Genomic DNA, 12,659 nt, shown 5'->3' with positions numbered 1-12,659 from the left:
GGTGGCTTCAGGACTGAGGCATAGAACTTGCCATTCAGGCGGCATTCCTAGCCCTGTGATAAGTGTGTTGCTGCAGCAGGTGTTAGGATGGATAGTAGGAAGGAGGCCAACCCTTCAGTACGGTCCTTCCTAGGCCGATCCACTACTCTCTTCCTCCCAAAAAAAACCTCATTTCCCCTGCTTATTATTCTTAATAACACTTGCTTCTTTATTTTCTTAGGACTTAACCTAGTTTTACTGCAGTGTTTGTTTTTATATTATCTGTCTCCATGATATGAAGTAAGTCTATGAGCGTTTGAACAACACTTGGAAGAAGAGATATAGGGGCATAATAAAGAAATAGTACAACTCAGATGTCAGAATAAAGAATATCAGGATGTGATAAAATAAGCAATAGGGAATTATTTGGAATAATGTCTTTTCCATAGGTAGCAAAGCCCAGGGTCAGGATACAGTAAGCAGGAACTCTTAGGAGGTACAGATAGATAAATATGTATTTCCACATGGCAATGAAAGCTGCAGACTGACGTTTGTGCAAGGCGTCACATTCTTTAAAATAAATAAGCCTTTCAAGGCCTTTTATCTCAAGAAGTCCTCAGTTAGGCCTAACAAAAGAGCTTCTGTTTAGCCAAGTTAAGGTGGTACACACTTGTAATCACAGCATTAAGAAAGCTGAGGTAGGAGGATCTTGTTTTCAAGGTCAAAGTGGGCTATATAACAGGACTCTGTCTCAAAAAACAAACAAACAAAAAAAACCAATACAGAATACCAAATGTTTGTCTGAGATCATCCGAAGAATCTTTATAGTGTAATGGGTTAATCAACTTAAGCAGACAAGAGAATTCATTGGTAGAATTGAATGCTAATTACCAATGTGCAGCTTATTTATAACTTACATGAAAAACTTTAATTTTCTACCAAAAATGTAAAAATATTTACAAAACTTGTATTCATCACAGTTCTCTCAGTTGAATGTTTCAGTTTTATTACATACTAATAAATTAATATTAAAGAGAAAATAGTACATAACAAAAAACAAATCATGAATATTTATGCATGTGCCACTTGTTAATATTTTTTAAATCCATTGAAACAGATACAATAAATAAGTCTTGTTTAGTTATTGTGAGCAGATTTTTTTCCTCTAAAGACACTTATCAAATATCGTTATATATAGTTGTTAGTGTGCCCAAGCTTGGCCTTCAGTTTTAGGCTGAAAATTCTAATTGCTATGTCAGTGCAAACTAAGCAACTGTTAAATGTCCTTAGGAGAATAAAGTGAGCCTCATTTCTTCTTTTAAAAGATATATTTATTTATGTAGTATGCATATTTGTATGTGTTTGTGTCTGAGTGATGTATAAGACATCAGAAGAGGGCACCGGATCCCTTGAAACTTTACAGGCATTTATGAGCTGCTTGACAGGGGCTGAGAGCTGAACCCAGATTCTTTGGAAGAGTAATAAGTGTCCTTGACTGTTGAACCATCTCACCATCCCCAACGGTGGGAATGAAGTTTGAGGAGTACATTCAGAGAATACCGTAATGAGCTAGAAGTTTTGAGGACATATAGGAATTAGGCTAACTGTGAAAAGGAAATGTTCTCTTGTATGCTTGATATAGAAAAAAAGTACCTCTGTTCAAGGACCAAAGAGGAGAACATCACTGAGGAAACTGGGAGATGGCAAGCAATGAGGCTGGATTTAGGAACAGATCACCAGCACCATGACCAATACTCAGAGTGAGGGAACAGCACTTAGCAGGCTTACTGTGAGGAATGACATGATGGTAGCATTTTCTTCAATAAAGAATATACAAGGTGTACAAAAAGGAATTAATGCTCAACTAAAAGGAAGCTTGATGGTGTTCAATCAGAGGATTGACCTTGTGCAGGAGCAAATTGATACCCTATGGCAAATCGCTCAACTTGGCTGTCAATGAAAATATGCTGGACTTTGAGTCACTAGCATATAACATGAGAATTTTTCCTGTGCTGCAAAACTGTCTAAACAATTGTCGAGCTATATTTTAGGTAATTGGACTGGAGAATTCGATACTACGATGGAGCAGCTGAGAGTGGCCATTGTCACAGTAAATTCTACCAGAGTGGACGCAGGACTAGCCACAGGATTATCATCATGGATTGCTGCAGCCATGAATCATCTGAAGGAATGGACGGGCATGGGAGCGTTAGCAGGCCTTCTGGTGTTGGTCTCCTTGGTTTGCCTGTGGTATACATGCAAGATTAGAGTCACAACAGTGTGATGCAGCCTTGATCATTCAGGCCTTTATAGCCATTGAAGCAGGACATTCTCCCCAAGCATGGTTGGATACCATAAAAAGCTAAAATGTTATGCTCAGGATGCGAGGCTAAGCACTGCACTCAGGGTCAGCCGCTTTCGACCCAGAGAAGAGCATGTCTGATTGCATGCGGGTTGATGCCCCAGGTCCCGCCTCTGAGAAAAAGGTATCGGACGGGTCTGATGCTCTTTGGGTGGATGACACCTAAACGAACATCGGTACAAAGTCCCAATTTATTTCTAATATCAGAGATCAGACCTCTACTCTTGCCTGATGCATCTAAAACAAAAAGGGGGAACTGTAGAGAGCTGCGGAATGCTATGCCTTAAAGATGGAGCTGGTTTCCGCCTTCCACCTTCCTGATGGTGAGTGCTCTCTGTCACGAACAATTCCACATTTGGCTAAGGCTGAGGATCTGGCTTGCTTCCATGAATGTGGACCTATCTGCATTGCCCACGTGGCATGCCTGGGTTGGCTACCCAGAGGCTATTTAAGCTGTGGGCTGGCTTTCCCCAGGGTCCGAGGATTGTTCAAGGTTTCTGAATAAACTGCATTGAAAAAAAAAAAAAGAATATACAAGGTGCTGCATGGAGAACACATTGGCAGTGGAGGGCAGCAAAAATGAAAGCAGGAGATCAATTTGGAAGTCATCACAGCCAATCTTGTTATCAAAAGGATAGGATTGGACCGGTTCAACTTGAACACAAATACAAACAGAAAGCTGTTAAGTGCATGTCTTAAAAGCAGGGAGCCAGAGACCAGAGGCAGAGACTGATATCAGGCAAAGTAAGATTGTTTTTCTAATATAAAAAGGGAGAGAGAGAGAGAGAGAGAGAGAGAGAGAGAGAGAGAGAGAGAGAGAGAGAAAGAGAGAGAGAGAGAGAGGCAGGGAAAGAGAGACACACAGAGAAAGAAAGAGACAGATACAGAAACAGAGAGTGACAGAGAGAGACAGATAGAGACAGAGAAGGACAGACAGAGACAGCAGGTAGCAGGAATATTTAGAGGCTTTTTAAAAATATGAAACTAAGGGCTGTTTAATGAATAATTATGTATTTTCTTTATGTCAGAGGTAAGGTTACCAGCTGAGAGTAGGGAGGCGGAAGTGAGGCTGGAGGTGTGAGGAAATGAGATAGGTTGAAATGCAGCATTCAGGGGCTATATGCCAGAGCATCCATTTTGCCTTGTGGCTCACTGCCAGTTTCTCCTGGGGATGGGCCAGAACTGAGACAGATGCCAACAGCAGTGCCCTTTATTAAAAAGCAAAAATTCTAAATAGACTTATTTTTTCTTCCACTGTCTACCATGCCTTTAAAAGACACTTCACTTTGCTAAGCACTGAATTTTCGGTTATAAATGGAATTTTTCCTTTGGAGTGTGCTGTACCCCTCTGTTGTTTGAATTCATCCATCCTGAGAAAGTGGGCTTTGAGTTTAGACTAAGCAAGAGGGAGTCCCTGAAAACGACCCAAAGCAGATTGGTGTAGGCAATGGAAAGCTCATATTTGCTGTTTATAATGATTAAATTGCCACTTCAATAGCAAGCTGTGGAGAAATTATTTTTAAAAACTTCCCTATAATTTAAGGTCACTAAAAACTGGTGCTAATGATTTGTTTTCTTTTTATATGTTATACTAAAAATGGTTTTTAAAAACTATTCTTCCATTTCCAGTCTTCAATTGTTTTAATCATTTATTTCTTTGTTGGCAATTTCACACATACACTTCACACATACTGACCACTTTCATCTCCTGCCTTCTCCCATCCCCCTCCTACTCCTTTCTGCTCCCACTCTTTCTCATGTTCATGGCTATTCATTTTGTTTTGTGACCCCTTAGTTTAACAGGTTTGGAGATACCTGTTGGAGGTTGGGGAATTTTAAGCATTTGTACACAACTTAACGCTAATGACTCCCCTTTCCCCAGAATCTCTTTAGCCAATGGTTCAACAGTACTAGATAGGACTTGAAGAGCTCCTTCCATTTTCATGAGTGATTGTTGACAGGGCCAATCTTGTTAGTGCCCAGCTATCACAGTGGTTGTGGCCACTCCTGAGGATGGCATGTCACAGCCTTTCACTCCACCTTCCAGATCTTGGCGTACTTTCTGCCCTCTCTTCTGCAATATTCTCTGAGCCTTAGTGGGAGGGTATAAATATCTTGTCCAGGGCCAGGCACTCAATGGTCACGCATTCTCAGTGTCCCGGGCATCTGCTTTCATGGCGGTTCACGACAAACAAGGGCTTCTTTGACTAGGGCTGGGAATAGCTTTTTTTTTTTTAAGGGTCCAGGCCATAGTGACTTCCTGATTTGGATTCTCTGCATCTTCTCAAGCTGCGGGTCCTTATGGTAAAACGTCTGATGGTTTTGCAGAACAGCGGCTCATCATTAGTCCTGATGTGAATGGATTTGAAGCCAAACCCTATAAGTGGGATTAATGACCCCATCTCTGTTTTTCCATCCCTTGTGAATATTTAACCAAATTATCTTTTGCTCTCTTGATTTTATTTACTCATTAGCCGTGTATAATGACGATTCCACAGTGACTAATTTCTCAGCCTCACAGGAGGTTGAGACACTGTGGTATGGCAGAAGTATATGGTGCAAAACAACTTTCTCTTCTCTCTCTAGCTGCCTCAAACACAGAATTACAGCTGGCTGTTCGACACAGGGAGAAGCTCCTCCAAGGCTTGTAGAATGAAGTTACTGTGGGAGGGAAATATGGGTGTAACGCTGGTAATGCTGTGAGAGCAGTAATAATTCCAAAGAGATATTGTAGATGCATTGATTTTTTAAAAAAGGGTACCAATACTTTTATTATTAAGTTGACAAATGGCCATGAAAGACTCCATCAAGTGACATTTTACCAAAAGTACTTGCAAATGTCTTTTTTTTTTCCCCCACTGACCGAACTATTTAGTAACAATTTATTTCCCATTTGCTCTCGGGAAAATAACATGCCTTGATAATTTTAAAGTATAGTAAACTATGTGAAATGATCATTTTTTTTAATTTTTATTTTTTTCTTCACAATTGATGTGTTGATTTTTAAGGCAGGGTCTTAAGTAGCTCAGGCTGGCCTCAAACTCACTATGTAGACAACACTAGCCTTGAACTCTGATCCTTCCCCGTTAGCCTTCCAGAGCTAGAGCATATGTCCCCATACTTGACACACACAGAATTTGTTTGCTGATGATAAATTAATGAAAATTTCCCTTTTTGGTGTCTTTTATTTCTGCCACCACTCAACTTTTATTTAAATTAACCAATGGAAAATGGAAAAAAGAAACAATTTTCTTCTAGAGAATTTCTTTTGTTTTTCTTCAGGGCAGAGCTCCAGAAATGAAAGCAAAGCAGCGTTCCATATTTCTATAACTCCAGTTTCTTAGAAAGCAAGGAAGGAAGATCCTGAGTTCAAGGCCAGCCTGGAGCACATAATGAGTATTAGAGGACAAAGCATTCCAGAAATTATTCTAGTTGATTTTTTTCCTCAAAAGTATTAAAATATTTGATTCTTTTAGATACTGTTGATCCCCTGCTGTTTATTCTGTCTGGGTACAAATCTCTTCTCTCTGGTCGTGATTTTCCCACAGGATGAAAGCCCATTAAGAACATCTGAGTTGAACTTAACATAAAATATTAAAATATCAGGAGTGTTTGTCTTTTGAGAGAAAGACATATTAAAGGGATTTCATAGCAGTAAAGACTGGTAGAATTTAATGCAGTTTGCATCTTGGAGTGGCGTCATGGGCTCTGACGGTACATGCTCTGTTCAGAAGCTGCTCCCATTTTTAAACACTGGCTGGGCAGCTAATATGAATCTCTGGCCAGCTGAATGCATCTTACTCAGGGAAGGGATCTTTCACTGCAGTATAGTGTGGCATGGGCACGATAGGCCGGGGAGCCTGACCCATGCCTGTTTCACCACAACTGTCATGTTCTATCTGTCATACCCAGTTTCCTTCGCTCTTTTAGCGAGGGTGAAACCTATGGCTCATCTAATGAGTACTTGCAGGCTTCTGTTATACTCTTTAAATATTTATTTATTTAATTTATGAGGAGGCATGTAGAGGTTAGAAGGAAACTGTGAGAGCTGGTTCTCTCTTTCCAGGATGTAGGTCCCAGGGATTAATTTCAGGTCATCAGGCTGGATGACAAGTGTCTTTATCTGTTTTGCTGTCTCTCTGTTCCCTCTCCTGTACTTTATATCCATTTCCTTTAGGAAAATGAACAAACTATGGTGCATCCTTTTGCTTTAAAAAGACTATGGAGAATCTGAAGAGTCACAGAAGGGAGAGTGGTGTTTTCAATGGGAAATGTAGGAGGTGCTCTGAGGGTGCATTTCAGCTAGTCTTGAAGACGGGGAAGAGTCCGGGCAGGCTAAAGCTCTTGTCTCCAAGAGCCGCATGAGGCCAACTCAGGAGGAAGCACTTCCAGGCATGTCACTCTGCTCATAAAATCATCAAGCAGGATGCAGTTAGTTTTCCTATCAGGGGACTAGGGAAAGGGCATGGAGGAGAAGAGAGAGGGTAGGTGAGACTGGGAGGAGACAAGTGAGGGGGCTGCAACAGGATACAAAGTGAATAAATAGTAATAAATAAATAAATAAATAAATAAATATTCGTAGCAGAAGGCTCAAAGTTTTTTTTTAATTAATACTTAATAGAATTAGTACCAGAAAATTTCCTTTGATCAGATTTCAGAGTTCAAGCAAAGATCTAGTATAACTCACTGTTCTAAGTGTTATCTTCACTTCCAAGCTTTTCCTAGATTTTTTAATTTACACAAAAGGGAATAGAAACCATTGCTTGTTTTCAGTGAAATTATAAGGGAGATAAGGCAGGTAGAGATACCTTTCTGGCTTTGAATAAGTAAAATAAATATATAATTTGATTCTCACAAATGAGCACATTATTATTATTATTATTGTTATTTTATGGCAAGACACATGGACATGAGTGCCAAATATCCAAGGAGTAAGCATGTGACAGAAGTAATGAGGAAAAAGACTCTCTCCAGCTTCTGCCCTGTTTCCCTTCCCAGTCCAGAGCCAGCCTAGACCCTAAGCAGAAGGGAATCTGTGAGAGCCTCATGAGGTTTCCTGGTTGGTCTCCAAACACTCACCCAGGCACAGAATTCATATGGCTAGCACAAAGCATACTGTAACTACAGAAAATCTCAAGGGGCTCAACCTTCTCCTTCTTCTAGAATCCTAAAGAAAAAGCTTTCATCCTTAGATGACACTGTGAGTCCACCACCTTTGGAGGGAACAATGCTAGTGCTGGTGTCCTTTAAAAGTGGCTGGTAGCAACCATATTCTGCATTGTACATGCTGTAAGACTGGAGATGGTACAGTATGGGAGAATATCCCCACATTCAAAACAACCAAATAGCAATTGTCAACAGTGATGGTCCTTGAAGGAAGATCATGATGGGATAGGGACCCATAAGCAGTGATGTCAGCATGAGTGGAGCCTAGAAGATTCCTTTTGCCTTCCTTCTGGGTTCTACCCAACAATGGCATAGCCACATGAGAGTAAAAAAGATCTGCACTGCCGTCTCCAGAGGGAGCAACTAGGAGGCAAAGTTTTTTCTGGAACTCCCTACAGGATCATGCTGGACAAGGGACTTCCTTGAAATGCCTTGCATGTTTTGGCCTCTTTCTAATTCCACTTCTACTCTATACTGACTTCTTTGACTAGTATATCTTCAACAAATCACTTGTATCTGGATCCTATGGTCAGAATCTGCTTAAGGAGACATAGGCCGGTTAAAGACATCGTTACCTTAAACAGTGAATAAACATCCCTTCCATCTTTGCTTACAGAAGAAAGAAGAGTTGTGCCGTTGTCAGCAAACTGTGTGGTTTTGAAAGGCAGGATTATAAGTCTGCCTCTGCCTCCTATTCAGAATATATCAGAGGAATGGCAAGAGAGCCAAGTGGAATGGTGGTATTGGCTACACTCTTTTGGAAGCCCAATTTCAGAGAATAAAAATATCCTCTTTCTCATGTTATTCATCAAACAACAATGTTCAGTTTTTCTAGGTTAGTTAAGTTGAAACAGCCTCAGGAAAGTAAAAAGTGGTCCTTCGTCGCAAGTGAACAAGAAAAAAAATCAACTATGTTGATTTTCGACAGGATAATCTCGGTACATCCTGCCAATAATCGTTTAAAATTGGGTCTATGTGGCTGTTCCTATTGGCCGCACAACAAAGACAGGACTTTGGTAACTCAAGTTCCTCAACAGTATCCTGCTGAATGAGAGGGTGATTACAGAGCCAGCAGAACATTAGGTAAACTCTGGCTTGTCGTCATTGTCAGAGTAAAGAGAATTCATCATGGCTGAACCAACTAATCTGTATAGAATGACAATTTTACAAGAGGTTAGAAATAACTGTTTTACAAGAGGGGTGTGTGTGTGTGTGTGTGTGTGTGTGTGTGTGTGTGTGTGAAATACCCTCACCCTCACCCTAGAAGCCCAGGCCACTGCTTATTAACACTAAGAATGACCAGGCAGTTTCCCAGCATTCTGTTTGAGCTGTGTGTTGCTGATGGCCGCGGGTGCTGTGTTGCTGTAAATGTTTTCCCACAGTCTCTGTCTTATCAACCAGAGGGCTGCTTCTTCTTCACAGCTGCCCCATAGTATGCGCTCAGGAGTGTTCTCATCACTCTTATGAAAAAGATAGTTGCTGTGACATTTTGTTGCTTCCAGCTTTATAATTCAGATGCATACTTGTTTACCGAAGAACATTTTGATATTCAAAGAGACCATGCAGTATGTTTTCTTTTTCCAAAACAAGTCTTTTATTGAATTATGTACAGTGTTTTCCAGAGATTTTTTACATAACGATTCAGCTTTGTTTATTCACATAGCTAGAGTTTCATCAGTCAGGAACCTCCACTTTAGATACATTTTAGATATTCTGAAAAACAAATACTCAGGTCCAGTGCATGCCGTCTGACTTTCTGGCTACCTCTGGAGAGATAGCTGGCTGGTGTCCAGACACTTCTACTGAAAACTGATGCAGGCTCATCAGTGTCAGTTACAGGGATGTGGGGTGAAGGTGAGTACAGGGACAATCTTTGAGCCTCTGTGCCCCAGTGTAGGTTCAGTAGCATCTGGAAGCAGCAGATACTTCCTCTTCCGTGTTTCCCAGGCGTCAAAGCTGTCTCTCTCATTTAATTGTGGCTGACTGGAATTTGGCCCAGCTCAGTTTCTCTATTTTACAATTCTCTGAGCTTTGTCCAGACTACAGGCTCAGCACAGAGCTGTGAGTCTCCCTGAGAAGATCTGCTTTTGTTGCGGATTTAAAGAGAGCCCGTGAACTCTTTTCATACGATGACTCAGGCTGGGTTTTCAGTCTTCAGGGCAGGGGTATATGTTCCAATGATAAAGGGGTCAACTGAGGATATCTCTTAAATACAGCCTTCACTGTCTAAGTGCAAGAGGCATGATAAGGGGTCAGGAGTATCTGATCTTGAAGCTCTCCTCCTTGGCAGGCTTTCCAGAGTTTGGAACAGGCTCTTTCCTGCTCCTGCTGGGAACTTTCCAAAGATTCATATGACCTGTAACACTATCTTAGAATCTGGTAGTTGCATCTTTAGTTGTCACTTCACAGTCTTTATATGATATCCATACCAGCCAGCTGCTACAGGGACAGAGTGGCTTTTTAGCTCATAGTGGAGTATGAGCTTCTGGCAAACATGGTATCTTTTTTTCATATTCTTTTATTATTATTTTTTAATTCTTTATTAATTACACTTTATTCACTTTGTATCCCCCCTGTGGTTCCCTCCCTTCTCCAGTCCCAAACCTTCCCTTCTTCTCCCCTGTGCATGCATGCCCCTCCACAAGTTCACTGATAGGGAAGGTCTTCTTTTCCTTCCTTCTGATCCTAGTCTATTAGGTCTCATCAGGAGTGGCTGCATTGTCTTCTTCTGTGGCCTGGTAAGGCTGATTCCCCACCAGGGGGAAGTGATTAAAGAGCAGGCCAAACAGTTCATGTCAGAGATAGTCCCTGTTCCTATTACTATGGAACCCACTTGGACACTGAGCAAAGAGGATGGACATCAGAAGAAGGAGAAAGGAGGGAACAAGTCAGGAGCCTGCCACAGAGGACCTCTGAAAGGCTCTGCCCTGCAGACTATCAAAGCAGATGCTGAGACTTATGTCCAACCTTTGGGCAGAGTGCAGGGAATCTTATGAAAGAAGTGGGAAACAGTAAGATCTGGAGAGGACAGGAACTCCACAAGGTGAGCAACAGAACCAAAAAAATCTAAGCACAGAGGTCTTTCCTGAGACTGATACTCCAAATGAGGACCATGCATCTCCATGGTCCTAGGACCCCTGCACAGATGTAGCCAATGGCAAACATGTTATCTTGATGAACACATTTGACTCCTGCTTCCCCTAAGCTAGGTTTGATTAAAAGGCACAGGAGAAAACTGAAAAGATGAGACATAAGGAGAGTCCTTAGAGAATCTTTTCTATCCCATGCAGCCAGGTATCTTCTTTTTATTCTGGAGAAAAAAGAAAAGAAAAGAAAAATAACCAATTATGACATGTCTTGGCAAGCAGTACAGCTGTTTCCCCCAGGTTGGAACTGTTCATTGCTATCATGAAGCAGAGCAGATGCAAACACTCAGCAAAGGTCCTCATGAGATTAGCGCTGTTAGCCTTCTCTTTTGAAGAAGAGGGACATTTTTGAGGTCTTCATGGGACCCTCCCTTTCCCTGAGATTATATAAGGAGGAAGCAAGTGATGGGGCTGGAACTCTCAGTGGTACAGCTACCCATAAGTTTCTCAGGGACTTTTGAGTGGTGTGGTAGTGGCTTTCAGGAACCTCTCTCATCATAGCTTCTTGGTTTGGAGAGAATCTCTGTGCTCCATCAGTTCCTTCTCAATGTTGGGTGAACAACTTGGTTTTTTTTTTGGGGGGGGGCTCACTTTGGAAATTCAAATGACACAGGTTGACCTGACACAATGCACAAGGGAACAGGATCTTGAGTGATTGATTCTGTTTGTGGTTTGGGGGGGGGGATTAGCTTCCTTTCCTCTCTACAGAAGTCAGATTAGCTCTTCTCAGAAGAAAATGCAAAGCACATAAGAAGACATTCTTGAAAGCTCAGGAGAAATAAGAAGTGGTTGCATTTATGAAAGCAGAACACATGGCAAGGAGGGGGTGACAGGAGATAGAGCTGGAAAATTAAATTTGACCAGAAACCAAAACCAAAACCAAAACAAAACATAATAAAAAAACCAATAGGAACTTTCCAGTCTTCATTTGGCCAGGAAAAAAGACATAGCATTTGAAACAGAAGGAACTTTTGTCTTTTTCTTTCCATGGACCTGTTTCTCTGATTAGTTTTATTAGTGTTTTATTCAGCTTCCTTAGGTTTCCAACATAGCTCTGAGGAAGTGGTCATGGCAAGGCCCTCTGCTTGGCTCCTGATTTGGATACCAGACATTTTTGTGTTCTGGCATGTTTATCACTACCACTTTGTTACCAGTGGTCAGGGAATGAGCTGGGTATTCCCAAGTTCATGGCACTTTATTCATGACTGAATTGAAGGTCCACACAGACTTCACAGCAGCAGGAATACTTTATTCAAAGCAAAGCAGATCAGAAAGAAATACCTTGTCAGAAATGAAAGCAGGACATATGAGGAACGGCATTCAAGGACCCCAGTTACTGTTGAGGCTTCCTTTTATGAAATTCAAAGTAAAAGGAGCTTGGTTGCTAAGAGACGTAGCAGGTGGTTGTTTATTTTGATCGGCAAGGTTGGTTATGTCAGTCTTTGCTCATTCTGCTTGGCCCTTCCCATGATGCATTGGATTTTAATCATATGCATGCCCATCTATGCATATGCATAAGATGGTATATAGAGGTTTTGCTTAAAGTTCACTAAGAAGCCAGTTTGTTTCCTTCCAAGTGCACTCAAAAGCAGGCCAGGCCAGGTTGGCCCGTTACTTTCAGTTCTGAGGTGTGTTCTAGGATGTTTTTGAATGTAAGCTGTGCAGGAAAGGGGCATTTTTGATGGTTGTTGGGGTTGGGACCTAGTCTATTATTTAGAGAGGGACATGCGTCGAGTGTGATGCAAGTGAGGATTCTAGATTGATAATAAGTCGCTAGGTTTGTTGTTTGGTAAAGTGTATAAATCCGTAGTACAATAGTACACTGTACTGTGTGTGCACAGCTCAAGTCAAGTGGAGTCTCGGGTTGCTCAGCTATTCTCTGTCCTTTCCTGTCTGTTTCATTATGTCCATTGCACAAGTCAGAAGTTGTTACTAAACAGGGTTAAGATGTGGAGCTTTTTAAGTTGTGTAGTTCTTGAGGAATATATCTTCTCCTCCTCATCTTC

This window comes from Meriones unguiculatus, chromosome 21, assembly GCF_030254825.1.
Source record: "Meriones unguiculatus strain TT.TT164.6M chromosome 21, Bangor_MerUng_6.1, whole genome shotgun sequence".
NCBI classification, from domain to species: domain Eukaryota; kingdom Metazoa; phylum Chordata; class Mammalia; order Rodentia; family Muridae; genus Meriones; species Meriones unguiculatus.
The sequence above is the reverse complement of the archived record's forward strand: the minus strand, read 5'-3'. Positions refer to the sequence as shown.